At 40.8% G+C, this 27,952-nt stretch overlaps 1 long non-coding RNA gene across 2 annotated transcripts; it reads right to left on the reverse strand.

The window, feature by feature from the left end:
* Window positions 1–261: 261 nt before the first annotated feature.
* On the reverse strand, window positions 262–27,952 carry LOC105482477 (uncharacterized). Of its 2 annotated transcripts, none has more exons than XR_987649.2 (5): window positions 27,878–27,952; window positions 20,181–20,225; window positions 19,885–19,957; window positions 7,463–7,580; window positions 262–479 (listed from the first exon to the last, which is right to left on the reverse strand). It is a non-coding gene; the product is annotated as an uncharacterized lncRNA (long non-coding RNA). The 2 variants fall into 2 exon arrangements; XR_011623159.1 differs by lacking the exon at window positions 27,878–27,952 and adding an exon at window positions 24,998–25,122.

The raw sequence follows: 27,952 nt of genomic DNA on the forward strand, positions 1-27,952 counted from the left end.
TTATTGTCTGTGTTCCTAACATGCACCTTGCATATTAACATTCTTACCCATATGTCTCTAGGTCCCTTGCAGGGCCTTGCTATCCACCACCAGATCTTCCCCTCATGTCACTGAGTATTCTCTGCTATAGAACCAAGCCCAGGCATTGTGGTCTCCCCCTTGTGCAAAATCATATTTCAGAACCCCAAACCTGACCTGCACATCCAGAATTTGCTTTGCATATGAGTCCTTCCACCCAGTCTGACATCAGACATTGCACAGCATATTCCTTTAATCAGCCCTTTCCTTACAATCAGTATGGTACATTGTGATTTTCTGACAGTTGATGACTGGTGTCTGGATAATACCAAGCCCAATTCCTTCCTCTTAGCCTGTCCAGTCTCTTCTCTGCTCAAGTCCTGGATTCAACAATGAACTTTACTAGAGTCATCCACATTATTGGCCTTGAAAGGATTCTTCAGTACCGTATAAAATAATGCCTAGAATTAAAAAAACAAATGACATTTCCCCCAGATTCAGCAGTGTTTTATTCCTCATGTATTTTACACCTAACGGGATCAATCATGGGGAATGGAATGGGAAGAAAGAGAATAGTCAGTGCCAAAGTGGTCTGGGGCCATACAATAGTGCACACATTCTCTCCCAGTTCTAGCTGGGTGAAAAATTACTTATTACTTAATACTTATCCTTCTTAATAAGGGAATTATACAACTCATCTATGCATATTTTATCCTGTGCATTTATGTTACTTTGGGATGCCTGCTTAGGGTAACTATATTAAATCGATTAAAGATGATTTTTATCACTTCTTAATATCAGAGCTATCTGCTTGACTTCTCTTCATGCATATTCATGGCATCATTAACAGTTAGGCCACGCCCCTCAAGATAGCAGGTGTAGAACAATGAGGCCACCATGACCTGGAAGTGTGTGGTAAAATAGCACACTTGAAATGATGATGTTCCACAAAAGCAAGACTTAGTTCTAAGGTCCAGAAATAGCCTCATTGCCTCATCCTATACAACACTACATGCACGTTCTCCTAAACATTGCCAAACACCTGCCAGCAGACAGAGACCAGCGCCTCCCTTGTTGTCCTTTCCCGATTCTCATATAAGAATCAAATCTCAATTCAAGAAAAGAGCCATAGAGTTTCAATAAATGGTTAAAAATGTTGAGGCTTTGATTCTGATGAAGATAAATCTCTAGAGGCAATAGAAAAGACTCTATACTGGGTCTGATCCATTCTCCAGTTGCATAACCCATTCGTAACTCATAGTTATCAATGTTATGCCTACATGTAGGTCTACACATACCCACAAACACACACATGCCGTTAGAAAACTCCTAGTGTGACATTCCAATACTCAGGTTTACAAGCTGGCAATGACGTTGCTCAAGACTTGATTTTTTCATAGTTTATCAGAAACAGTGGTGATATAGCTCTAGGAATGAGAAGGATTTCCCTCTGGGCTCTTGAAGTCACACAATCTTTTAATTATGAGAGAGACTCAGGAGCTTATTGAGGTAGCAGCCACTATCCAAGGGTTAGCATTCAGGGTGGTGCTGAGATCAAGCTCAGCTGGAGACAAAAGCTCCAGGTAGAATTCTAGAAAACTGGGAGTTTGATTGTTATTATTTTTGTTACTTAACTTTTAAAGAAGAGGACCTCATGGGAAATCAGATGCCCTGGGAAACCTATGTGACTGAATAAACAATAAGCCAATAAAGGAAAGCAAGGCAGATGGGATCCAAATTAGAATCAGCTTAAATCTCACTGAGGTTAGCAGCTAAGATTTGATAATTCAAAGAAGATTTACCTTTATTGCCCTAAAGAAAATGAATTTGTGCTAAAGTACAAGCAGTCGAGAAAAATCTTACTCACAGCACCTGCAGAACTGCGCGCCATATGCGCATTATTTGCTCCAATCATGGAAGAGCTGGGAGAGATTCATAACTAAAGGAAGATGAACTCACTCTCTGGAGGGTGAGGACCTCAGAGACGAGCTACGCAGCAAAGTCCGACTGTGATTTGATTTTATAGACAGTTTGAGACTGGAAATTAGGCCTCTGACTCAGGGTTGCCATCTCACATCAAAGGGTATTTCCCTCCCTTTGCAACATGCTGATGGCCTCAGAAGTCTTCACCCTTTACAACCCTCTCCAGGAACAGTCTGGACCCAGTCCAAGGAGCTCTCCCTGGTCTCTCGGCTTTTTGAAATGCTGGAATGTTGCTCTTCTCAACAGTGGGGTTACCCTGCTGTCATTCATTACAAAGTGGGAAAAATTATTTTCTCATGCTCCTGGGCCTCTCAGCAAGGGTGACAAAATGAAACATGAATTTCACTCTGCTTCTGAATAAAATAATAGCCTAATAGCCTATGTTTTTGTAATTAAATTTTTTTCTGCATCATATCCTCCATACCAGAAAACAAGACCTGTTTTAATCTCTCCATTCCTTGAAACCAGTGTTCATTGCTTCATTACTGAGGGGATTCCTTATGTTGGGGAACTTTTCTCAGAGTTTATCTTCATATTGTTACACTTAACTATTGTGCAATCATTTGACAACACGATGCATGAGAAACATGTGGCTAGTTCTAATGTTCAGCCCCTATTCATTCATTTGATATTGCAACCAACATTTCTTCAACTCTCTCTCACTGTTCTGTGGATTACAGGCTCAGAGATGCGAATACACAACTGACATCCTCAACAAGTTCGTATTTAAACAAAAAGGGTGGGGGAGAAAAAGTTTAAGGTAAGTCATGAAGGTTGGTTACCAGATACTTGATATAATTTCCAAAGTCTCAAAAGTCTTATAAGCCTTGATTAAAGGCCTGAAATTCCTATATGTCCTTAAAAATTCTTTATATCATAAAAACAAATAAAAATTCCTATCGCATTCAGAAGAACAAAAAAAAAAAGGTTGCCGAAAGAGGAATAAAAATCAGACTCCACAATGGTGGTTAGAAGGTAATGGTGTATCACTTTCAAAGATTTCAGAGGAAAAGGATATAACCCAATAATTCTATACTCAAATTGTTGTATATATTTTAGAGCTACCAAGTTGAGAAAATAAAAACACAAACATAACACCCAGTTGAATTTAAATTTAAAATAAACAATGAATCTGCTTGTACTGTAAGTATGTCCTAAATACTACATGGGATATACTTATACTAAAATGTTTTCATTGATGATCTGAAAATTCAAACGTAACTGGGTGTCCTGTATCTGGCGACTCTAATATAAAGGCAACAGACGAACATTCAGACATTGTCCAGACATTAAAGAACTGGATGATTTACCACTCGTGTTTTTTCTAAAACAATTACTTGGAAATATTCAAACATTGAATAAGAAAGTCGTGACTGAAGGGAACTAGCAGCGAGCACTAAAACTAAGTTTTAAAAATTGATATAAATACGATTAAAATCCCAGGAAGAGCAGGGTGGTTCACGCCTGTAATCCAAGCACTTTGAGAGGCCAAGGCAAGATGATCGCTTCAGCCCAGGAGTTTCAGCCCAGGCTCAACATAGGGAGACCTCATGTCTACGAAAATAAAATAAAATAAAATAATAAAATAAAATAAAAAATATTTTTAAAAATATATATAAAATATAAAATTAAATTAAATTAACATGGCATGGTGGTGTGCCTATGGTTCCAGCTACTTGGGAGGCTGAAATGGGAAGGTCGCTTGAGCCTGGGAAGTTGAGTCTGCAGTGAGCTGTGATCATGCCACTGCACTCCAGCCTGGGCAATAGAACAAGACTCTGTCCCTGCCCCCACCCCCCCCCCGAAAAAAGTAATAATTTAAAATATAAATGCTAATAATTTGGAGTCTATAATATTAGATCACGTTACCAAGATGTAGATGTGATCAATAGTGGGGACAAATTGTAAGCATATTCAGAACACATTTCACCTACTATAGCAAGGTTAGAAAGAAGAATGATAACATACCTCCTTATTTTATAGAGTGCTGTTGTGTATTATGTCATTTGAACATTACCTCATTTGGTTCTCACATAATCCTGGAAGAGGTGAGAGAGTCGATAAGGTAATCAAGCACACATTTCTCACCTATACAGTTGGAGAAATGAGGCTGACAGAGCTTTAATGGCTCACCCTATGTGTAGACACTAATAAGCGGCATGAGCTTCTGTCTCCAAGATCAGCAGGTTATTTCAACCTAAAGTGAGTTGTTTAGCTGGGCTTTCAACCCACAAATTAAGTTTATTGTTAACTAAAAGGTCAGAGACGCCTAACCCCACTCAATAAATATTTGTTGATTAAACATTTTTCTTGGTCAATTCAAGTGTTTATTGAATGAGTGCCATGTGCCCAATTATACACTCTGAGGTATCTAGAAATGTAGAAATGGTATAAATCATGACCTCTGTCTTCTACTTTTAAAATCTACTTAGAAAACTAACATGCATGGAACAATACAAAAACTTTGGGGAAGTGCTATGTTTCTGAGCCAATACCATATTACAAAATAGGATAAAAAGAATAATCCTAATTTTTAAAATCTACATTTTTAATTACGCTTAGGGAAAAAAACCCTCCAAGGTTGAAATACTCAGGAGTCGTATTTTCTTCCTTGTATTTTCCACATTTTCTATAGGGAATGGAAAGTACTTTTGACCAGGCGCGGTGGTTCAGTTCACGCCTGTAATCCTAGCACTTTGGGAGACCAAGGCGGGCAGATCACCTGAGGTCAGGAGTTTCAGACCAGCCTGGCCAAATGGCAAAACCCCATCTCTACTAGAAATACAAAAATTAGCCAGGCGTCATGGGGGCACCTGTAATCCCAACTACTCAGGAGGCTGAGGCAGGAGAATCACCTGAACCTAGGAGGCAGAGGTTGCAGTGAGCCAAGATCGTGCCATTGCACTCCAGCCTAGGCGACGAGCAAAACTCCGTCTCAAAAAAAAAAAAAAAAAAAAAAAGTACTTTCGACGTTTTATAAAAATCTTGTTTTATCATATTTTGAGATATTTTACGGAAGAATAGAACTTGGTTTGGAGAGAAGGTGGTATATACACTGAGTCTGGAATGAGGGTGAGTTTTTGACAAGCAGATGGGAGGGAGAACAAAAACAGTACACTGGCTGGGAGCATGAGGGTACCTGCAGCTCTGCCATTCATGTGAGCAGCTACCTAACTTCTTTGGGCATCAGCTTCCTCTTCTGTAAAGAAAGCATAATAATGCTAAACTCAATGTGTTGTTGCAAGAATGAAATATCATACTTGCAATAAAGCTTTCAGCACAGTGCTTAGCACATCGAAAGCACTCAATAAAGTTATTATTATTACTATCATTACTATTCATGGGAACTAAAGCTGTGCCAGTAAGAGAGAGGAACAGATTATAGAAAGTTTTGGAAACCATGCAGAGGAGCTCAGGAAAATTAAGTAGGCAGGGCGGGTTAGGGAGGAGAGAACTGGCCCGTGAGAGTCAGCTGGGGCGGGGCGCAGTGGCTCATGTCTATAATCCCAGCACTTTGGGAGTCTGAGGTGGGTGGATCACCTGACGTCAGGAGTTCGAGACCAGCCTGGCCAACATGGTGAAACCCTATCTCTACTAAAAACAAACAAACAAAAAAATCAGCCAGGAGTGGTGGCCGGCGCCTGTAATCCCAGCTACTCGGGAGACTGAGGCAAGAGAATCGCTTGAAACTGGGAGGCAGAGGTTGCAGTAAGCTGAGATCACACCACTGTACTCCAGCCTGGATGACAGAGACTCCATCTCAAAAAAAAAAAGAAAAAAAAAGAAGTCAGCTGGGAGGCTGCTATGATTCTGGAACAAGGTGGTATATTAGTTTCTTAGGAGAAACTAATTTGCTGCTATAATTTGCTGCTATAACAAATTACCACAAACTGGGAGGCTTACAACAACAGAAATTTATTCTGTCACAGTTCTGGATTTCACAGAGGTCTGAAATTGAGGTGTCAACAGGACCATGCTTCTGCCAAAAACCATAGGAGAAGATGTGTTACTTGCCTCTTAACAGTTTCTGGTAGCTCTGGTATTCCTGAGTTTATGGCTACAACGCTTCAATTCTCAAGCCAATATCTTCAAGTCTCTCCCTGTTCATATTCACATGGCCTTCTCCTTTGTGTGTCAGCTGTCATATCTCTCTCTGCCTCCTTCTTAGAGGGATACATGTAATTGCATTTAAAGCCCACCCCGATAATCCAGTACAATCTCCTCATCTCAAAATCCTTCACTTAATCACATCTTTGACCACTTAAAATAATATTCACAGGTGTTTGATTTTTAAGGTAAGCGACCACAGACCTGATATCTTTGGGGACTTTTATCAGCCTATCGCAGGTGGTAAGGACCTAGGCAGAGCAGATCATCTAACCAGTCTGGAGCTCTGGCCAGCCTGGTGCTCTGGTGTGCGCTGGGTCCAAGGAGAGAGGCCCAGGGCTGATAATGGGGTGGGGGGAAGCAATCACCAGTGACTATTTGCCAGCTATGATGGCTTTACCTGTACCTTACAACGTAGCTGAATACAAGCCCTGATTGTGGGAGAAAAAAGGAGAGAAAGAGGCAGCTATGAGAGACTTTTTACAGGCAAAATTGATGGGCCTGGCTATGAAGAATGAAGTGCAAGAAAATGGGTAAACAGAGACACTGTTATCAATGGAAAAGATATTCGGGCTTGTTTTCTAAGTAATCCAAGGTTGGGGCTCTCAGCGTATTTCCAATTCATTGTTTTGTTTTGTTTTTGAGACAGAGTCTCATTCTGTTGCCCAGGCTGGAGTGCAGTGGCACGATCTCTGCTCACTGCAACCTCTGCCTCTTGGGTTCAAGCAATTCTCCTACTGCAGCCTCCCATGTAGCTGGGATTACAGGCACTCACCACTATGCCCAGCTAACTTTTTGTATTTTTAGTAGAGACGGGGTTTCGCCATGTTGGACAGGCTGGTCTTGAACTCTTGACCTCAAGTGATCCGCCCACCTTGGGCTCCCAAAGTGCTGGGATTACAGGCATGAGCCACTGTACTGTACCTGGCCCCAATTCATTCTTCATCCCAGTTCCTGATAACTGTTGCACCAGTGCAGGGCCTTGTCTGGGAGATAGTAATGAATTCACTTCTCAGTCTTTAGACCTGATGAGGATCCAGGTGTGAAGCTGCCAGCAACTGCAGTGTGTCAGACAGACTGTTTACCAAGCTCCCGCAAATATTGCTACACCCAGGGGACTGCTCTAAATTAGGGGAAAACAAGTTCTTTCAAGTCAGTGCCCTAGCCAGGAATTACTAATAGAGGGTTGCTTTTCAGTGTCTCCTGAGCTGATTAGGAGGTCGATGGGGCCTAATGAGCGTGTGAGGTTTATTCATCCATAAACGTGAAAAAACGAATGCTCTCTAGGGAATTTGAATCCAATGGAACTGTTGTTCCCATTTTTAGGGCTTAACAGGGAATAAAGACAATTTACCTGTGTTTTTCCCATTAGGCAGGTACACTGGAAGGGAGATGATTTCTTGATGATCCTTTTCATTTATTAGCTGTCAGTACAGGCTTCAACAATCTAGCCAATCAGCCCTTCGTGTTTTCTTTGAAAAAAATGATACGAATTCTCATTAAAAGCGCATAATTTGACCCTAAGGGCAGAAAACTGAGAACAAAGGTCAAGTAGAGCAACTCACACTCCATCTTTGCACAGATGAGAAACCATGATGGGGACTGTATGCTTGATTGGAAAAATCTCTGGTGAGTGAGCATTACAGAAAAAATAGAATTGCAAAAGTGTCATTTACACTTATTGCAAAAGTGGAGTTTGTTTGCTATAAACGCGAGATACTAAGAGCAGGCTTTGGTAAGGCTGTGGTGCATTCCACCCCACATTTCCCATGAACAATGTGAATTTATTTATTATTGCTGTTACGCAACGATGAAAAGAAAGCCGAAAATTCAAAAGACTCACTGCCAAAGAGCAACTAAGTCCTCTTTTGTACAGATACCCGCTAGGTGTCACACAGCTTCAGAAAAGCAATGCTTGCCTTCCAGGAGTTAACATTTTAATGAATCCTTACCTTTCCAATGCCTAGGCAAAAATTATTTCCATTTCATTACGTTCATTTGTTACAGATGCTTACCTTTGATTTCTCAAGAGAATAGAAATAAAAGACTGCAGAAAATGCCTTGACCTATATTTTCCAAATCCCTATCTCTAGCAAATCCCATACTTCCCCCTTCATAGCAGAAAACTTCACTGGTTCTGTTTTTCTTTTTTTTTTTTTTTTTCCTTTAAGAAATATGTAATACATCACAGGGCATCAGGAGTGTTTAATATTTAGCCAAACACTTTCATAAAATGACCTAAGGTTAGACCAATTGTAAGATCAAGGCAACAATTCCATCTTCCTTGAATATTCTGGAACCCCCCTCACCTCCAAGTATGGCCACCATCTCCTCCTGACAAAGCTTCTTCTGATTGAACAGAAATCAGGCATTGGGCAAAAGAGGCGCCAGCAAGACTCCTGGCCCTAGTTAGTTACTTCTCGTGCTCTAAAAGAGGAAGGTGGGCTGGTTCTGAGTTTTGACCAAAGCAAGAAATGAGAACAAGGCAGTGTGGCCAGGACAAGGCACCCTTGGACCTCCTATTGCTGAGACAGCAATTGATCGAGGGCCCCCAACACTGTGCTCTGAAATCCATCTCTGCGTTTTCCTGCAGGCCACACTTCCCAAATGCTGCTCCTAAGCACATCGGGATACTAAAGCAGACCTGCCTCAGGGAAAAGCAGGGCTCCTCTGACAGGCAGCATTTCCCAACTTTCCTTAGAATTGCATCAAAGTCTGTCATTTCTATCCAACCTTCATTTCTTCCTTCCCCGGGGTTGGACTCACATCATGGTATGAAAGCTCTCCAAGCTTCTCTTGGCTTCCTCCCTGTTTTCTCTCATAGGTGTTTCCCCTAGTAAATATCTGGCACATGTAATCTAGTCTGGTGTCTGCTCCTTGGTCTGGACTAACATAAGTGGCTCTGCCAGCAGGGGCAGAAAACAGCTGGGGAAACAGGGGAGGCCACATGGTATTGGTTTAAAGACCAAATTCACTTCCTGAGAAGTGGGCAGAGCCACAGCCTTAGTGAGGCTTGGCTCAATAGCTAGTCCAGTGGCTTTGGAATGTGCTAACTTGGCTAGGCTAGACTACATTTCCCAGAATTCTTTCTCCTATGTTTCCGGTTAGAAAGAGCTAAAGGGTTATTCTCTCGTGAGAGATGGAAGGAGGCATGGTGGGGACAGCCATTTTGCAGCGCATGGACAGGCTTTGCTGATCTGCTGACTCACCTTGTTGACATGAAGCATGGTTGGGCCTGTCGCTGCCCTCCCTTCCCTCTGGACCTTCCCACAGCTTCTCTGACCCCTGAGGTGGGTGTTGACTTGTTCAGCAACATGACACAGGGCCTCAACTTCTGCAGGATACCCTCATCATCAAGGTGAGAGGGAAAAAAAAGGATGAGTTTCAGTCTGGCCCGATGGGGTTCTAGGTTGCTGTCATCAGCTCTCCTCCCTGCCTGCCTGCCCACGGGCTTCAGGCTCAAACATTAGTCAAGGAAACAGCCTTGTGGAGGCTGCTTAGCCAGCTCCTATAATTGTCTTCCAAATGAATTATATATACATATCCATCTTCTTCTCTGGTTGGACCCAGAATGATACACTCATTGTGTTCCCCCTCCCCAGTTTATGTCAGGGCACTGGTACACCTTGGGCTTCACAGAGAACGCACACACTGCCGGCCCTCTGCTCTGCTGCTTTACCTCAGACTTGGACACCAACAACAACAGGAAGGTGAAACTGCATTTTGAGGACAAGTTCCCATTCACAGCCCACCTGGCACTGAAGGAAGATGGAATTACTATCTTCTGCTCAGATAACAACTGAGGAAAGAGGCCCTACCCACCCTACGCTGTAAGTGAAGAGGGAGAGGAACACGATTTTACCAAACTCCACAACAAAGATGGCAGACAGCATCGCTTTAGATGCATCCATGGTAGACATCACCAGCAAACTGCAACATTTTCTGCTGAGTCCAGACATGGCTCCACTTAAATTTGCTCCTTAAATCCAGGGGCTAGAAACAGCATAATTTTGTTGTTGTTGTTTATTGGTGTTTAATTTTGGTGGGTTTGCTGTTTTTGTGGGGGTTTTTCTTTTTTCTTCTTTTTTTTTATCTTTTTTTTTTTTTTTTTTGAGACAAGGTCTCACTCTGTCATCCAGGCTGGAGTCCAGTGGCAAGATCAGGATTCACTGTAGCCTTGACCTCCCAGGCATAAGCGATCCTCCCACCTCCGCCTCCTGAGTAGCTGGAACAAGAGGTATGCACCACCACACTTGGCTAATTCGTGTATTTTTTGTAGAGAGAGGGGTTTCACCACGTTGCCCAGGCTGGTCTTGAACTCCTGAGCTCAAGTGATCCACCCACCTCTGCCTTCCAAAGTGCTGGGATTACAGATGTGAGCCACCATGCCTGGCCTGTTTTGTGTGTTAAGCTAAATTATATCTGGCTTTGTGCCTCCACCTCCTTGGCTGGGAGTACATACAAAAGCGGTCATTACTGGGACAGTTAACTACCACCACCACCACCTCCCCATTGTATAGAACAGGAATCCTGAGTGTTGGCCAGGAAATAGGGCAGGGCCTGGCCTTAGTCCGATTTGGTTGCTATCACTTCTCTTTCTCCTGTCATTTCCCAGTACCAGTGTTGAATTTGGCCCTCTGTTGTTTATCAGGCATAGCTGCCACAGAGAAACTCATCAGCATTCCAGTCTGCCTCAGCCTGGGCTGTAAGCCTCCAAAGCCGAGATGGCCAATGCTAACTCCCAGGAAGCAAGATATAGCATCATCATAGGTCCTGACACCTTGAGGAGTGCAGGGGAGCAAGTATCTGTATCATCTCCATTCGCAGAACTTTCCATCCTCCAAGTCTCAGAGAACCTAGTTCTCCCTGGTTTGTGCTACTTCCTAGTAAACTCAGACCCATTCTTTACCCCCTGTAGGTTTCAGTTATCCAAAATAACAATATAGTCATTCTCCCCAAGGTTTAGAGAAACCCCAAAGGAATGATACTTTCTACTTCCCTCATGATGGGTATGAAAATGTGTATTTCTTTTAAATTTTCAGTCTATAGGATAACTTTGGGAGGAAGAATGGAAGTAGAAATTGGAGGTTTCTAGGGAACTGGTAATGTTTTATTTCTTGATCTAGGTGGTAATTTTACAAATGAGTTCACTTTCTGATCATTCACTGAGCTGTACATTTATGATTTGCTCACTTATCTCTATGGTCATACTTCAATCTTTCAAAGTTTAAGAAAATCCAAATGCTAACAACAACAACAAAACTCTTTCCCCTATTTACCTGCCACCCCTCATTTCCCCTCCCCTGTCGAATAGCCCTATTTAGCAGCTTTAATACTTAGTAAACTTTGGTAGTCCTTAGTGCTGTTGCACTTCTCCTCCCACTCCAGGCACATGGTCCCATTGCATTTCCTTGCCGTCCTGTGGTTGGGGAGGGTTGTGTGACTAGTTCTGGCCAGTGAGTTGGAAGAGAAAATGATGTGTGTCACTCCTGGGCTACAGCATCCAATTGCCAGTGTGAGATCCATGGGATGTCTTTTGTCCTCTGCTGCAGTGACATGCAATTTTTCAAGTCAGTGCCATCCATCAGTCTTGGTCCCAGAGAGAGGCTGACACAGAGCCAACTCACAGTAGACACGAGCAACAGGCGTGCATGGCAGGAAATAAACATTTGTTGTTTTAAGTCACTGAGATTTGGGGATTGTTACTGCGCTGATTTGCAGTGAGACGTCCTGGTGTGTCTGTGTGTATGTGTGGTTTGCATGTTTATATCTCTGAAGAGTATACCAAGATAAGGTATACTCTTTTACAGACGTATTAACTATACTCATATTTCCCTCCATGAAACAACTATTACATGAAACATGGAGGGAAATATGAGTATAGTTAATATATCTGTATCAGAAAGCTTTTGTCTTCAAGTATAGATACCCGAAATGAAAATTGCTTTCACAATAAATCTATTGTCTTATATAAGAGAGGTATAGTAATTCCAGGATCCCTTAGTTCACCTACTCAATTGTATCATCAAAGACCCAGATTCTTTCCCCTCTGTCATCCTCAGTGTGCTAACTCCCCTTTGGGTGCAAGACGGCTCCAGTAGGTTCAGGTACCAGGCATGTAGCAATCTGACAGATTTCCTGGTTTGCAGTTTGAGTGTCTTGGGTAGTGGCACTTGGTGTTTAGTTGAACTTTCTGAATGGCCCTCATAGCAGCCAGCAAAGGTTGTCCAGACATGACCTGTCATGAATTATTTGAAGTTTATATATAGAGAGTTGTCTAACTTCAGCTTTCAGGACTTTGGGAAAAGGGCAGTTTTGGTTCTCCTCCAGGCCAGGAGGGCAGGAAAGAAGCGCTCCCTTGTGCGCATGCTCGCTCTCTCTCTGTCTCTGTCTGTCTGTCTGTCTGTCTGTCTCTCTCTCTCTCTCTCTCTCACACACACACACACACACACACACAGACAAGAAATTCAGCAAAATGTCAAAAATGACAAAGGAAAACAGATCAAGCATTTTCAGGATATTGTGATCATTTTAGCAATTCTCTGATGGTGATCTTTAATGGTCTAGTTTATCTGTTATTAGGACACAGTGTGAAGTGTTCTTTTGTTGGCAGACATAAAATTAAATAGGACCTGTGACAGCCAAAAGTAAAGTGATAGACTGACATTTATTATTTCCCAGTACTTTGATTTTGCCTGATGCTGAGCTTGTAGTCTTCAGCAAGTTACTTTTCTTCTCCTTATGAATAAGTTAACAACTGTAATTTCATCACATTTCTGCTGTGAGATGTAAGTGAATTAATGCATATAAAGTGTTTGAACAATTTCTGGCACATAGTAAATGCTATAGCAACGCTAACTGTTACCATTATAATAGGGTTTTGGGGAGAATTAAATACGTTAATACAAGTAAAAGATTCAGAATAATGCCTATAATCTAGTAAGGTTTTAATAAATTTTTACTACTACAACTACTACAATTTTAAGTCAGAAGATTGAGGATGTTAAAGAGGGCAAAAAGAGGATTATATCTTTAAAATAAATTTGTCAGTATCAAACATCATTGTCATCTTAATTATCACGATTAATAACACATTTTCACTGAATACGTTCTCTGTGTACTACTGAATAACTGATAAAAAAGAAGTCACCAGCCCAAATATGTTCTAAAAACTTCCTAAGAGGTCTGAATCATGCAAATCATCTCTTTAAAAACTTCCTATAAGAGACAAATACAACTACCCAGAAAATGTTTAATTTGATACTTATTGCCATCAGCGTGTTTTCTGTTGCTCAAATTTATAATACTGAATATTTAGATTGTTTATGTGTTTGCTGATCTTATAGTTAGGGCACTTTATATAATCTTATAATTTTTTATAAACCTTGGAACAGTAGCCTTTAGGTTAACACTCTAGTTTGCAGTTTGGGGACTGTATCAAACCTTATTTAATGCCAAACTCTGTTATATGTTGTTAATGGGTTAGGCAGGCCCTGTGGCACAGAGGAAACTGAAGGAAACAAGGACTTGAGCATTTATCAAGCGCTTGTGCATGCTTTTGTACCATAGTTCTTTACACATCATGTTTTCTAACCCTCACCACAACCCTGCTTTGTGATATTATCTTCTCCCTTTTTCCAGGTGAGAGAACTAAGTTGTGTGACTCCAAAAGAGCAGAAACCAGGAACTAGAGAATGGAGGACCAAAGATCAGAGAACAAACAGGGTAATCCAGATGACCGAGGGATGGATGTTGTGCCCTCTGTCCTTTAGGGGATCACAAGTCTCTGCTGTGATTGAGGAGGGTAACATATAGAAAACAGAATTTTACAATTCCACGTTTTATAATGGGATGTCTAAAAATGCACCTATGGGAACAAATGTGGATTTCCTGGTTTTGAATATGATTCTGAGCGGGCATATAATAAATGCTGACTAGCATTATTTGCAACTGTAAAATTAATCATAGAGTTGGATCTGCTAAGGAAAAGAAAATCAGAATTCACTGTGTTCTTGTGATCATAGCGCAAGATGCCCAGGCTGAGAAAGTTTCATGCTGACTTAGACCAGCTTTAAAAAACAGGGAGAACCCTGCCACCAGCTCGTCACCAAATAAACATCCATTAACCAAGTAAAGTAACTTAAAATAGTACATTATTATCTAGTGATAAGCTAGGAAAAACCAACCATTTCCTGAGCACCTTGATGTGTCAGTGTTGTACTCAGTGATGGAGCTAGGTTAGGGAGATTCATTATGTCTCAGAGCTTTGGGGTGGGGCAGCCGGCAAGCAGGTACTAACTATGAAATGGCCTCATAGTGGGAAGGGCCGTGACTTTATTTTTTATTTTTAGATTTTTATGTTTTATTTTGACATAATTTTAGATGTAAAAATTGCAAAAATAGTATAGAGAGCCTACATATACCTTTGACCCAGCTTCCTCTAATGTTAAAAAATTATAAAAGTATACAATAATCATCAAAACCATAAAATCGTTAAATCAACATTGATACTATATCTCTTTTTTCTTTTTGAGACAAGGTTTCACTCTGTTGTCCAGGCTGGAGGCTGGTGCAAGCATAATTCACTGTAACCTCAAACTCCTGGGTTCAAGTGATCCTCCAAGCATAGCCTCCTGAGTAGCTGGGACTACAGACATGCACCACCATGCCTGGCTATTTTTAAAAACTTTGTAGAGATGGGGTCTCACTTTGTTGCCTAGGCTGGTCTCAAACTCTCAGCCTCAGGGAGTAGTCCTTCAGTCTCAGCCTTCCAAAGCACTGGGATTACAAGCATGAGCCACTGCACCCAGCCTACACTATTAACTAAAAAATAGACCTTATTCCCATTTCACATTTTCCCCCAATATTCTTTTTCTGTTCCAGTATCCAATCCAGGATTCCACATGGCATGTATTTGTCCTGCTTTCTTAGTATCCTCCAATCTGGGATAGTTTTTTGGTCCTTCTTTATCCATCAAGGCCTTGACCCTTTTGATGAGCACTGGCCAGTTACTTCATAAAATATCCATGTGGGTTTGTCTGTTTTCTCATGACCAGATTGAACTTGTACAATTTTTGGCAAGAACACCACAGAAGTGTGTTTTGTCCTCAGTGTGTCATAGTGGGGGTTTCATGAAGTTAATGTCATATTACTGGCAATGTTAACATTGATCACTGGGCTTAGGTGGTGTGTAGAAAGTTTCTGTACTTTAAAGTTACCATAAAGTTACCATTTTCTTCTTGGTAATTGATAAATACCTTCGGGAAGATACTTGAGACAAGGCTAGCATGTTGTTTCTCTTCGAACTTTTGCCCACTAATTTTAGCATCCGTCGGTGGATTTTGTCCACAATAATGTTTACTGTGATGTTCACCTAGTGATGATTTTCACTTCACTCAGTCCTTCTACATTTGCATTCCTCTGTAAAGAAAAGCCGTCCCTTCTCCCCTGTTTACTTATTTACTCAATTATTTATATCAGTGTGAACTCATGGATATGTACTTTATTCTATGGGTTATAATCCAACACCATCATTTATTTTGTTGCTTACGGTTATTTTGTTTGTTTGTTTTTTGAGACAGGGTCTCTTTCTGTTACTCAGGCTGGAGTGCTGTAGTGTGATCTCGGCTCACTGCAGCCTGGAACTCCCAGGCTCAAGTGATCCTCTCACCTCAGCCTCCCAAGTTACTGGGATTACAGGCACACGCCGTCACACCCTGCTAATTTTTGTATTTTTAATTAAGAGATGGGGTTTCCCTATGTTGCCCAGGCTGGTCTCAAATTCCTGGGCTCAAGCAATCTGTCCACCTCGACCTCCCAAAGTGCTGAGATTACAGGCATGAACCACTACACCCATCCTGTTGCTTAAATTGTTTCAGCTTTGGCAGTCAAGAGCTTCTTCAGGTTGATGCTTGTGTCCGTTTAATGCACACCATTCTTTTCAAGCACTTTCTTAACTTCTGGCACCACAGGCTTATCTGGTATTTTCCCTGCCCCATTCTGGAATCAGCTTCTCCAAAGAGCCCTGGTTTCTTGTATTTTAGAATGGTATTTCAAAACTGAAATCTCTGTGCTACTGGATCATTGTCCTTAGGCCTCAAAGCAAGCAGAATTAGGAAATAATGTCTGTGTATACTAACACATACACACTCAACGGTTTATTTTTGCATTAAAAACCATGAATTTATATTGACACCTCCGGTTCCAATCTAATACCACAAGATTAACTTCTTCTCCCTTTCTTATTTGTAGCTTCTTTTTTCTCCAGCAATGAGGTCTCGCTCTTCTGATCTAAAATACATTCACATGTATATAGGGTGTTCAACCTTTCTTGTTTGCCTGGGACTGAGAGGGCTCCTGAGACATGGGACTTTCTGTTTTAAAACCAGGGAAGTCCAGGACAATCAAGATGAGTTGATTACTTATTTGTCCGAACTATACATTGCGGGGTTACAGACTTGCTAACCCATTACCCCCATGGGAAACAGATTTGCCAACTAGAGTATAACATTTGTCTACAGTTCTGTCTTTAGCCTTAAGTACTTACATACACAGTCAAGATTTTATTTTCTAAAGTTTCTTAGGTTCTTTTCCTCCCCTTCTGTATGGTTATATTACTCATTTGTAATACATTTAGGTTCATTTGTTATTGCTTGTATTCCATTTTGGGCCTCATATTACTCTGTGCCTCCTCATCCTGGTTAACTTTATTTACATATTTATTTTAGAGGGTATGTAAAATATCAGTGTATTTCTTTTTTTGAGATGGAGTCTCACTCTGTCACCCAGGCTAGAGTGCAGTGGCTCGATCTCGTCTCACTGTAACCTCCGCCTACCAGGTTCAAGCAATTCTCCCATCTCAGTCTCTCAAGTAGTAGCTGGAATTACAGGCATGTATTAATTTTTGTATTTTTTTTTTAGTAGAGACAGGGTTTCACCACGTTGGCCAGGCTGCTCTCGAACTCCTTACCTCAGGTGATCCGCCCACCTTGGCCTCCGAAAGTGCTGGGACTACAGGCGTGAGCCACCGAGCCCGGCCAAATATCATTATATTTCTAAGAGCCAGAACTATACAAAATGGTATACTCAAAGTGTTGCTCTCCTCTCACCACTCTCATCCCATTCCCAGCAGATAATCAACCATCTTAGTTTCTGGATTATCCTTCCTGTATTTCTTTTGCACTAAATGAGGAGACACATATTGTATTTTTGTATATACTATATGTATTCTTTTTCATTTTGCTTTATTCACTCATCAGCAGATCCTGGACATCACTCCAGCTCAGGTCATAGAGATCTTCCTCATTCTTTGTTACAGCTGCATAGTACTTCATTGTACGGACATAGGTGAATGTACCACACATTCAGCCTGTGTATGAGCACTCATGTTGTTTCCAGTATTTTACTATCACAAATCATGCTGCAGTGCCTTACCTCTACTTATATATTTTTGTATTTTTGAAAGTAAATCTTCAGGGTAGATTTTTAGAAGTGGGATTGCTGGGTCAAAAGGCAAATGCATATATCGTTTTGTTAGATATGAGACGGTGACCTTGAAGTCAGGCTAACCTGGGTTTTAATACATACTCTGCTACTTCCTAGAAATGTGGGTAATCTCTAAACCCAGTCTCATCAATCATTACCCGGCTGCTCAAAGTATGGCCCAAGGACCAGCAGCATCACCACCCACCGGGAGCTTGTTAGAAATGCAAAATCCCAGGAAGCCCCAGTTCTACAGAATCAGAATCTGCATTTTAAAAGATCTCCAGGTGTCTCCTAGGCAGATTAAAGTTTGAGATGCTCTCATCTATGCAACAGGAATGGTGTTAGTAGTAATAGTACTAGTATTAGTTATTGCTCTAGATGTATGCACCTAGTACAAGAAAAAATAAATAAGGCCTTAAGTCAACAAGCAAAATATTGAGGGAAAAAACAACAGCCACACCACCCTTAACCACACCAATAACACATCCTCTGCTTCTTGCTTTGTCTAAATACTTGTAACGTCGGAAGGTCACTTGCTATGAGAGGTAAATGAAACCTGGTGGTAGGAAATATGTGTCTCTTTGGTTAAAACATTAAAACCTTAAATAAACTGTATGTTATAACCTGTGATAGGTTTGCCACAACATCATGGTTTTATACAGGGCCACAGTTCAGAGACTATGTTTCTTAAAATTTCTGTACCTTATTCACACCATGAGAAAAACTAGAGTTACCCTTGGTCCACTAGCTGCAATTAGAATCACCTGCAGAGCTTTAGAAACACAACAATGTCAGGCCCCACCTCAAACCAATTAGAATCTCTTCAGTGTAGACCCCAGACAGCAGGACACCTGATGCTTTAATGCATCTCAGGTGATTCTAAATTTAAGTCGCTCTTCAGAACTTGTATTGGTCATTTTCACACTGCTATAAAGAAATACCTAAGACTGGGTAATATAAAGAAAAGAGGTTTAAGTGACTCACAGTTCCGCATGGCTGGGGAGGCCAGGAAACTTAGAATCATGGTGGAAGGGGAAGTAGGCATGTCTTACATGGTAGTAGGCAAGATAAACTGTGAAGGAAGCAAAGGGGGAAGTGCCACTTATAAAACCATCAGATCTCGTGAGAACTCACTGTCAGGGAACAGCATGGAGGTAACCACCCTATGATCCAATCACCTCCTTCTCTCGACACGTGCTGATTACAGGGATTACAATTCGAGGTGAGATTTGGGCAAGGACACAGCCAAACCATACCAGAACTACTGGGTGAAATTAAGCAAAGATTGTTCCCCTTTTCTCAATTATATGTTTTATAGAACATATAATTCTCTACCAAAATAATTAGTATATAGCAATCACTAATTCATTTTAAAACTTCTGTACCTCAAAAAATTCACAATGAATATCACATGATAATCTAGGAAAGAAATTTTATAATATAAAAAACCCAAAGGGTAATATTCTTCATATATGAAGAATATGGTAATATTATTACATATGAAAAATATTAATATATATTAAGAATATTACATATGAAGATATGTTATATCCTTTATATATTATTATTCACATGTAAGAATATAAATATTTTTAGTATATAAAAATATAAATATTCTTAGTATAATATTCTCTTATGAATTAATGAGAAAAAAAAGAACATTCCACTGGGGAAAAAGGACTAACAAAGAACAAAGGATTAAAAGGAAAACAAACAGCAAATAAGCATTAAAATATTCAATTTTTTTTAGTAATCAAAGAAGTGAACTTAAAATAGCAACTAGATACCATTTTCTACCACCAAAATGGGAAAAATATGTTTGTATGATAAGCAATATTTATGAGATCCTTGAGAAATTGGTCATTTTTAACTGGGAATGGCAATGTAAATTGGAGCAAACTTTCTGTGAGGCAGTTTGGTCCTGCTTATCAAAACCTTAAAATATTCATGACCTTTGATACAGCAATTTCACTTCTGGAAATTTGTTTTGGGAAAATAATTAAAGATGTGTATGAAGATTTAGCTACAAGAGGATATTCATGTCAGTACTATTTTCAATAAAGAAAAGCTGGGATGATAAATGAAAACGTTCAACAATAGACCATTGTCCAGATAAAACATGAAGCCTCCATACTATGCAGCTACTTGAAATGATGTTGCGGAAATCTGTCTACTGAAACGAAAAAAAATCATGATACATGGTGCCATGAAAAATCATGTTACAGTGTGGTAACTGTGGTATGACCCCATTGTTGGAAGCGTATATAGAAAAGAAATGGAAAAGATACAGACCAAGGAGTCCACAGAGTTGGATGGGGAGGAGTACATCCTTTGTATTTGTCTGTATTGCTGATTTTTCTACATTCTGTTAAAGAAAAAAGTTATTTGTGACACTTGCATAATGGCAAGGCAGCCTACTTACTTGAATGGTAAGGGGGAGTACTACGATGGGGTTTTGCAGTGGGGGAAAGGGATTGGACTCAATTCCACGTACAAGGAAAAGGAGAGATTTATAGCCAAGGAGCTGGGTGGGAGGTAGGTGGATGGAAAATTACTAAGAGGGTAGGATAATTCTTTGTCAAACTCACCTAATAGGATTCTTGCTGAAGGCAGACCAGGGTAATCAGCAGTTCCTGGGGGATATGGAGAATGAAGAAATTAGTCAGATATCAAAGGTGGAGGACTCTGACTAAACTGACTTGACAGAATTCTTGCTAAAATTCAGTGATGCAAAGATAGACACGAAGTCCAAAAGTTGAGGACTAGTTGGGAAGAGGATTCAGAGAAGCCTAACTTTGTTCAAGGGGAGATTCTTTGTCAATCCATCCTCTCGTTCAAAGGAAAGAAGAGACATAACAAGAATGTAACGTATCTACAATGTAGGTCCATTTCTCCTATAGTCGCCTTTTGTTCTTTACCAACCAGCGGAACCATCTGTTCAGACTCGGTAGTAGAGGGTATTTACTGACGTTGATAAAAACATTTAGGCATGAAATAAGGGCAATTTCTACAGAAATAAAAGAAAAACCAACCAAAATTAACAAGTGCAGTTTCTGAGTCTGAAGGGCAAACATTTAAGAAAATTTTTAAATAAAGGGCTCGGAGCATCTTTAGGTGGTGGAATGAGGATGGCAGTAGCAATCTGACAGGTTTCCTGGTTTGCAGTTTCAGTGTCTTTGGTAATGGCATTTGGCATTTAGTTGAACTTTCCGAATGGCCCTCACAGCAGCCAGCAAAGGTTGTCCAGACATGATCCATTGTGATTTCTTTGAAACTTATATATAGAGTTGTCTAGCTTCAGCTTTCAGGACTTTGGGAAAAGGTCAGTTTTAGTTCTCCATGATGTCAAGCCAGGAGGGTAGGAAAAAAACTAGAAATGTTAGTTTGAAGAGTTATAGTCAGATCAGAGGAAATGAAAAGAATTGAGAATTTGTTAGGGACTGACAAAATGTACAAGAAAGAACCAACCAGGGCACACTATTGTTTTCCATTGAAACATAAAATTTTTCTCTATAATTACTCTACTCCTTGATTCTTGTTTACCAAATACGTCTAGTCTCATTAGATTTGGCCTGATTATTTACATAAGTGCAGCAAGAATGGTAATCAACCACATAGAACTTTTTGAGTTTGCTTTGCTGGAACTTCTCATAGGAATCTGATATGGTTTGGCAGTGTCCTCACCCAAATCCCACCTTGAACTGTAATAATCCCCACGTGTCACGGGAGAGACCCAGTGGGAGGTAATTGAATCATGGGGGCAGGGCAGGTTTTTCCTGTGCTGTTCTCATAATAGTGAATAAGTCTCACGAGATCTGATGGTTTTATAAAGGGCAGTTCCCCTGCACACACTCTCTTGCCTGCTGCTATGTAAGATGTGCCTTTGCTCTTCCTTTGCTTTCTGCCATCATTGTAAGGCCTCCCCGACCATGTGGAACTGTGAGTTCATTGAACCACTTTCATTTTTAAATTACCCGGTCTCAGGAATGTCTTGAACAGACTAATACAGAATCTCATATCAAATCTCATATTAAAAGCCTCTGGAGAACTCACCACCAAATTTCACCTGCAAAATCAAGAGATTGGGTAAATTTCTCTCTTCTTGGGGTCACCAAATATCTTTAGGTTGTTAGGTCTGCCAGGGAATGACACCCGTAAGGCTAGAACACTATAAACTGGGTACCAGGCCAGATTTTTTCAAGACAGCTTTATAAACATCAGTTCCATAAAGTCAACCATAGTTTCTTAAATCAGATTCTATGCATATAATTATTTTATTATTATTATTATTATTTTCTTTTTAGATGTGGCATCTCACTATGTTGCCCACGCTGGTCTTGAACTCCTGAGCTCATGTGATCCTCCCACCTCAGCCTCCCAAAGTGCTGGGATTACAGGTGTGAGCCATCACATCCAGCCCTATGCACATCATTCTTAAATATGCTATGTCGGGCCGGGCACGGTGGCTCAAGCCTGTAATCCCAGCACTTTGGGAGGCCGAGAAGGGTGGATCACGAGGTCAGGAGATCGAGACCATCCTGGCTAACACGGTGAAACCCCGTCTCTACTAAAAAATACAAAAAAAAAAAAAAAACTAGCCGGGCGAGGTGGCGGGCGCCTGTAGTCCCAGCTACTCGGGAGGCTGAGGCAGGAGAATGGCGTGAACCCGGGAGGCGGAGCTTGCAGTGAGCTGAGATCCGGCCACTGCACTCCAGCCTGGGCGACAGAGCGAGACTCCATCTCAAAAAAAAAAAAAAAATATGCTATGTCAGTCAAAGCCTTAGTAATATATAAGCAATGTTCACAATAGTGTCATGTTACAAGAAGACTAGATTCTTATCGAACTGGGGCAAATAATTATATTGCCATGAAAATACAAATCAAAAACACATCCTATATCCTTGTACACTTTTCATACAGAATTGTTCCATTACTATTTTCAACAGTTTTATTGACATATATTGATTGTAATTTTAATCATTAGTAACCTCCTATTACAGAGAAAACTAAGGGTTAGTAAGGGGTAGACAATTATGAGTTATCTGTCATAAATAAGCATTCTGTAGCACACTAGCAAATTTTATGAACATACCGTCTCACATGTCTTTTGTTTTTTGTTTTTTGTTTTTTTTTTTGAGACAGAGCCTTACTCTCTATGGCCTAGGCTGGAGTGAAGTGGCAGGATCAGGGCTCAATGCAGCCTCAACATCCCAGGCTCAAGCAATCCTCCCACCTCAGCCTCCCTAGTGACTGGGAATACAAGTGTGTGCCTCCATATTTGGCTAATTTTTGCATTTTTTGTAGATATGGGGTTTTGCCTTGTTGCCCAGGCTGGTCTCAAACTCCTGGGCTCAAGCAATCTGCCCACATCAACCTCCCAAAGTGCTAGGAATACAGGCGTGAGCCACCATGCCCGCCTGCATCTCACACTTCTTATAGAACAACTTTTTATTTTTATTAACAGATCCAAATATTTTCAGTTTCTTTATACCATATAAAAATAAGAAGCCAAAAATATATAAACTTAACCTGTGCTTAGTAATTAATACTTGAGTAATTTATCTTACTTAGAAATGATTAATATTTAATAAATATGTATTACTTAATTTAGCTTAAGTCTAAGGTTTCAAGTTACCAAAGAGAGTTTGGAAACTATTTTCAGACAGACATATTATAGCATTAAACTAATATATCATCTCAAGTTATTTCCCTATTAACTATTTTTAACTTTATTTGGCTAGTAATCCCAAGTAGAATAAAAAGTATGCTCATATTATGTTTAATGCTAACAACTAAGAACACACAACTGTTTTTATTAAGCCAATAATAGTCTTAAACTAATCTTACTTACCAAAGATGTACCCATGTCATGTGAACCTGAAACACCTTTGAGTTAGTTCCTATATTTCTGGGAGTTTTAGGAATGTTTAATTTATATAAGCACCCATTTATTTCTAATCAATTTGAATAAAACTCCTTTAAGGAATTTTATAAATTAATTTCATAATACCATCCAGAGGTAAGAAAATATCATGTATACAAAACATACATACATATATAGGCATACATGCAAATATTCACCTTCAATATGAGAGCTAATGTTTTTTACCCATATTTCTGTAGGAGACTTTAGATTTTCATTTGCCCTGGTGTGTAACCTTATGGAAGCTATGGACTACATTTTAGGTAAGAGAGTGAGGGGACATCAAGTCAACTGTCTGGACGTCTCGAAAGCCTGACTGAGCAGATAAAATGTCTAGTCTATTTCCAATTAGCCTTTTCTTTTTCTTTTTCTTTTTTTTCTTTTCGGCCATAGGTGGTTGCTGTTTGGGAATCCCTGCATCCTTTAAGAGCCCCCACTGGAGGCAAGGGGCCTAAAGCTCAAGTGGTTGAAGGTAGTTGAAAGGCTACAGTGGGAAAGGAAAGGCCTGGCGGAGTGGTAGAAGGCAGAAGCAGCAGGGACTTGAAGGAGCGTATCAAAGTGCTCCTCTACAAGAGGACAGAAGGGAGATCAAAGGTAGTAAAGGGAGGGAAGGAGCAAAAGCAATGGGAAAACAGTGGTCTTAGAGGAGCCAGTTGGGGGTGATCTTAAGTTTCCCAAAGAAGCCAATGAAGTTCCACATTATCTTTAGTAAAACTGTGCCAACAAGAAGGAGGTGGACAAAGTTAGCAAAGCATCTAGTCAGCAGGGGTTAGGGAAGGTGGCTTCAGCCGACTGAGAAGTTCCTATGGAAGAAAGAGGATCAAACAAAGCAGGCCTCACAGAGCCAGGAAACATTTTCCAGCGCACTGTTTGGAAGTCAGACCCCACTTGAGAGAAAGAATGGGAAAAGAGACTTCCAGCCTAGGGAGTTGGGGAGTTAGCCTCACTAAAGACGGAGTCAGGAAGAAAAATATCCAGCCCAGCAGGCACCTTTCAAACAAAGAAGCCTGGGTCCCTAACCCAGCTTCTACTTGCCTAGGCCTCTTACCCAACCTCTGGGTTTTCGTTGTTGTTGTTTTTGAGACAGTCTCGCTCTTTCACCCAGGCTGGAGTGCAGTGACACGATCTCAGCTCACTGCAACCTCTGCCTCCCAGGTTCAAGCCATTCTCCTGCTTCAGCCTCCCAGGTAGCTGGGATTACAGGCATGCACCACCCCACCTGGCTAATTTTTATATTTTTAGTAGAGACGGGGTTTCACCATGTTGGCCAGGCTGGTCTTGAACTCCTGGCCTTAAGTGATCTGCCCGCCTCGGCCTCCCAAAGTGCTGGGATTACAGGCGTGAGCCACTGCACTTGGCCCCAACTTCTGTTCATCTGGGCTTCTAACGCATCTGTTAGAGTATACTCAGACTCATAAGAATCAAAATTTGCCCTTACTGTGCTTCATTTGTCCTGAGCAGTGGTTCAGGACTCTGACTCACCAGTGAATCCCTGATCAATCAGTCAGGAGTGAAGATACAGGCATCAAAGGTGGGTACTTAACATCCCACCTTTGGTCTGGAGGGGTCCAATAATGAATCTGGTCCTATCCAAGTTGCGGCACCATAACCGTTAAAGATAAAATTATTCACACCACTTGTTAAAGCAATAAGGGAGACTTTATTAAGGAGGACTGTGATAATGGGGCTTTTCGGTGGATGAGAGAGACTAGGCTTAACTCCAAATATAACAAGGAAAAGGAAAGATTTATAGCCAAGGAGCAGTGCGGGAGGTAGATGGTTCGAGAATTACTGAGAGGGTAGGGTAAGTCTTTGCTAAATTGACCTAATAGGATTCTTGCCAAAGGCAGACCAGGGTGATCACACATTACCTGGGGGATGTGGGGAGTGAAGAAATTGGTCAGATATCAAGGATGGAGGACGCTGGCTAAACTGATTCGACAGGATTCTAATTAAAATTGAACAATACAAAGATGGACACAGAAATGCAAAAGTCAGAGACTGGCTGGGAAGCGCAAGCAGAGAAGCCTGATTAAAGTTTGATCAAAGAGAGACTCTGTCAAATCAAACACCGCTTTTGTGTCCCCCCACATTTTTAAATACTCACTTTTTCTTAAAGACAGGAAAGGCATAACATTATTTTTAAGAGAAATACAGAGACCTTATTAATTTTAATAATCCCCCAAACTCAAACATTCAGAACTATTTAATGCCTAACAGTATGGAAATCTTTTAACACTTTTTTAAAATATGGGTATCTATATTCAAGTCTATGGAACTTTATATTGCCCTTAAAAATAATTATAAAATAGTATAAAATTATTAGAAGTACTTGAGACAATGTTTAAAAAAATGAAGCGAAATATAAATTATGCAGCATTACATTTGTAAAAAATAGAAATGTTCAGGGACAGAAATGTGAACAGAATATGCAAAATGAAAATTAATTTATTGTTTGAAATGGTTAGTATTATGCACTGTTTTTTCTTTTTTTTGAAAATATTACCTTTAATCTTTTTATTATGTTCTTCAGTTTTCAGAAGACCTTCAAATTACCTGCCTTCTTTTCTTTACCATTCACTAGGCTTACGTAGATACTTTCCTAGGGAAATAGGGTAGCCCAATTTAGCAGAAAATAACACAGACACATGGTCGAATCTGAATTTCAGATATGCAACAATCTTTTTATAGTGTTATTAACAATATGTTCCACGCAGTATTTGGGACATGCTTATATTAAAAAATTGGTTTTCTCTTCCCTGAAATTCACATTTAACTGGGCTTTCTGTAGTTTCTCTGGCAACCCTATGGGGAAAGAATGCAATATGTTGATGAGCTGCACCCAGGGCCCCTGCGTCTTGGGAAGGGAGCTCGCAGGACACCTTCTCAGGTACCAAGACACAAAAATTATTTTTCCCACTCCACACTATATTCTTCTTTTCAACATTCCTACTATGGCCTGCTAGATGGAAAATGTCTCCCTCAGAGGATAGAAAGAGGCTGCAGGAAATGAAACCCATTAAATTATTTCGGAAGATATTTAGCACAGCTTTCGCCTCAGCCTGGCCCACTTCAGCAAGACCTAGGGGGAGGGGGAGGGGGAGGAGGAGGCAGGGGGGCAGGGGAGATGGGGGTCTAGGAGTGCCAGAGGAGAAGAAAGTGCCCACGGTACCATGGGATGGTAAAGAGACCCGCATTTCTTCCACATTGGCCTTAAAGGAAATAAAATCGTGGGCCCATTTGGATTCTTATAAAGCTGAAAATGTACCTGTCCAGGCTAGAGCCAATTTCCTATTACTGCCTCTAGGACCAAGCAGTAGTCTAAACAGACTACTCAAGATTTCCAACAAGCTTGCTGCAGTGCCAAGTCCTAATACAAAATTTCTGGAATCCAAAGCAATAATTTAGGAAACACCATAAAAAGCACCCAGTGAAAATCCTGTAATCTGACCGGTTTCCTTTGCATGGGAAATGGGACTGCTGCCTCCTATAGACTTTCTCACCAGCAATGTGCAGAATCACTCATGCTCCCTGACTGGGACCTTTCTCTTTTCTGTCTCCCATCCTAGTCTCCTGCCCGGTCCCCATACTGCACTCCATCCACCCCCGATGAGAGCAGCAGACCAACCACTCACATTGACCAGAGTGCCCTTGAAGGCCCCGTTAGCACCACATGGAATCTCCTGCTGCTGCCTGAAAACTGCAGGTAATTTGAGCACCATCCCCTTCCAGGGTTTTCAAAATTTCAAATGAGAAATTTCCTTGGTGTGCTGCAGTTTTTCATTTGTCTATATAAACCCTCTCTGGTTTTCCCCCCACCTCTGCTGCTTGCCTTCAAAGCCCTAACTCTTAAGTGATGTGCTCCCACTATATCTGAACACATGTTGATAGCTAAGCCTCAGAATAGTCTTGGAAAATCATTCTTATTCCTTAGAGGGTCCCACAGGCATTGTGGATAGTAGAAGCAACCTAGGATCTTGAGGCAGAAAGCCTGGATTTGAGTATTTGTTACCCGATCTTGGATGACTCAACCTCTTAAGAGTCTTTGTTAAAACAGGATCCGATCCATCCTACTTATCTCATAGATTTGTTACGTGGAGAAAATGGGAGGAAATGATGTCAGTGTGGTTTATAAACTGTAAACCTGCTGTGCTAATAATAGCATTATTCATTATGTGCTAAGCACTGAGCTCTATGTGGCTTATCTCATTGAATTCTCACAAGGTAAATATTATTCCCGTGACAGATGACTATGCTGAAGCACAGAGAACCTAAATATCTTGCTTAAACATAATGCCAGCAGTAAATGGTGGACCTGGGATTTGAACCCAGGCCATCTGGCAGCTGAGCCTACTCACTTACCAACTGTCCTGTGCTACTTCCCAGTATAGCAGACTCAAATCACTGTTAGAAGCTGAGGCTGCAGCTGCTCCTGCC

The sequence above is a fragment of the Macaca nemestrina genome, chromosome 5 (genome assembly GCF_043159975.1).
Source record: "Macaca nemestrina isolate mMacNem1 chromosome 5, mMacNem.hap1, whole genome shotgun sequence".
Taxonomy (NCBI): domain Eukaryota; kingdom Metazoa; phylum Chordata; class Mammalia; order Primates; family Cercopithecidae; genus Macaca; species Macaca nemestrina.